Genomic DNA, 3155 nt, shown 5'->3' on the forward strand with positions numbered 1-3155 from the left:
ACTTATTTTTTAATCCTACTTTCATTTCTTGATTGTACTTCTATGTACACATACATTTTTTTTCACGATTTATTGAGTAAATTGTACACTTTGTAACATGGCAATTCTTTTTCTCAGTCTTATTCTTCAACTTCTTAAACTCCAAACCTTATCAATGCATCCATTGATGATTGTGATGGCTGGATCAGTGGATTGGCTCGGCGGGTGTAGGGAAGAATTTGGCCCATTGCACCCAGTCCCAGTGGGGCATTACAGTGGTGCGGGTAGCGTGCGTCGCGTCATGACATCATGTGGCCAGGCCCATGGACCTGCTCCCACACTCAGGGGCTGCCCCACTGTTTGGTAGAGATGCCCGGTGCATGTGCTTTACAGATCCCCAGACCTCAGAGACTGCTGCAGGCTCGGTGAGGGGAGTGGCAGTGGCAGGGAGCAGTGAATTTTTAATTAATTATGGCAGGGAAAGTAACGCCCACCCTGGTCCCTTTGCACTCAGCGCCTGTAATTACACACCCTAGAAACTGTACAATTTGAATGTATAGAAATGAAGGTGTGGCCCTTTCTGATTTTGTACCGATTTCTGACCCTCAGATGTTGGAGGATATGTCATACAGTAGGTGCTAAATCTCAGGAGTGGATGTGTAATTCATCAACACATACAAGTTATCAACTCAGGAGCGTTGTGTTTCAAACAACAACACCACACCTGATTTCATTGCCGTCATTGAGTATCAATGCAAACACATTCTAACATTATGGTGGAGGCTTTAACAAATTACAATCTTAGGTTTTTGGCACAGCATACTGTAAGATGACATTGTTCAGCAATTTTGGAAATAAAGAAACCACAAGGTTTTCCCGGGCAACGCCGGGCGGGTCAGCTAGTATATAATAAAAGAATAGTATATATAAAAAGTAAAAATTTAAAATTGTTCAACACTGTGTAATATATCGTCCGATCGATCAAATTGACAGTGTTTAGCAAGCAGGTCGTCTGTGAACAGCATCGATCACAGACATATCAGCACAGCCGATGCCGATGTATCGGCAGGTCTGGCTGTGTATACGGGTGAACCGCCCACCACCCGTTCACTGGCCACAGGGACTGACATTACAACTGGGTGCATAGCTTCAAGTGATCGGTAAGCGTTTATGTTTTCCTGAATCGGCCGATCTTGAGACTCCAGCAATAACCCTGTACAGCTGCCGCCATATTGGTTGTGGGCAGAAATGGTTTATCTGACTGGATAGGAGTCTCCCAACACATTTTTTGGCATAAGTAAATATGAAATAAAAAAATAAATCCCTTTACCTCCAATTTCTTAAAGCCCCTTCAGGACTTGAGACCAACCACTGGACTGAGTTACATAAGGTATGCCAGTACTTAGGATGCCGCCAGTTGCAGTACCAAGATCGGCATCCCAACTTCCCTAATCCTGACAGAAAGGAGCAACCAAACTAACCCTACCCCTAACCTTCCCCCAGCAGCACAATGTAGTAGCTGATGTTTACTTGCCAGTCTAGGAAACCCACCTGCTTAATTGGCCAGCACATTGGTAGCTGATGTTTAATCGTCAGTCCAGTGAGTCTACTAAACCTTAGCTACCATTGGGGCAGATGTTTTAATGCTGGAGCAGTGATAAAGTGGAAGGTGATAACACACCAGCCAATCAGCTGTGTTTGAAATATGACAGTTAGGAGTTGATTGGCCGGTGTGTTATCACTTTCCACTTAACCTCTTCACCAGGCTTATTACATCCGCCCCATTGTGTCTTGAGGGCAGGACCTAGGGCTTAAATAATGTCTACAACATGGCCATTATGGAGCTATGGGGGAAGAAATCTATTTTCCCAGAACCTTGTAGATGGCTACCATGTACACATATGAAGACCTTATCATCAAAGTCCACGATTGCAGTCCGAAGACCACCTCCACTTCCTAATATGTAATTACATTATGCTGTATGCCTGGAATGAATCCTTCATACATTTGCTTGACTAACTACATATAAGCCAGACATTGTTTAATATATAGAGGAATGTGTGGAAACTCAATTATCCTTCAAAATTACGACTGGAGCCTCAAGTTATAAAATGTGCTTCAGGAGGAACCTGCTCCTTCCGTTATCTAACTTTGCCAAACTGATCTATTTCATGGGTCGCACATGCCTGCTGGCTCCCAAATCTCCACACATACCCTCAGGACCCCACATGCCACCTAGAGCTACTCACATACCCTTATTTGCCAGGGGAGTCTCCCTGATAACTAGGGAAAGTTGGCAAATGTGCAGTAACTCCATGCAGACATGGTCAAGAGGTTCAGTTGTTGTAGTGACTTTGGATGTGGAATAAATGTTTCAGAGCCTCAGAAACTGGTGAGTCTCCTGAGATTTTCTTCCACCACGTCTGTCTCTAGAGTTTATATAGAATAGTGTGGAAAGAAACAATCAACCAGGGAGATACCTTGGTAATGAGAGATATCTGAGAATGGACACATTGGTTCTAGCAGACAGAAGAGTGATGAGAACTCATGTAACCATGTGTCACAGCAATAGCATGCAGATAGAATCTCTGGCAACTCAGTACATCGCACCTTGTGGTGAATGGGCACATTACCGAAAGGCCGGCTGTTATTGTCGATGCGATGGTCATTGACCATTGATGATTTGAAATCATCGAGGGTCTATGACCAATGGTATCTACTTTTACTGTCATGGGGGAGAACAGATGGTTTCTCGCCATCAATGCAATGGAACTACCAATGTTTTGTTTGTTTTTTTAACTCCAAGTTTCAGGACACTGAGCCTAGCTCCGCCCCAGGACACCTGAAAAGCCCTGCCTCCGGCCCGCAGCTCATTGGTCACAAAAGCAGAGGTGCCCATTGGTACATGAAACCATTGATGATTCTCTTACAGATGGTTTTACACCATTGAGGGTATCTATCAATGGTGGTTATTGAGGGGGAGGAGTGGTGGTGGGACACAGGAGGGGGTGGTGGGAGAGAATTATTACCAGGCTGATGAATGAAGAGAGGATGCACAGATAATAATTATCAATCTGAGTACAAGTGATTAGTCATTAATAATAATAATGAAAGGCACACAGATCAGCAGTAGCAACAAAGAACGCCTTGGGCTTTAGAAACCACCAGACTGAAGC

The sequence above is a fragment of the Crinia signifera genome, chromosome 6 (genome assembly GCF_055691185.1).
Source record: "Crinia signifera chromosome 6, ASM5569118v1, whole genome shotgun sequence".
Lineage (NCBI taxonomy): Eukaryota > Metazoa > Chordata > Amphibia > Anura > Myobatrachidae > Crinia > Crinia signifera.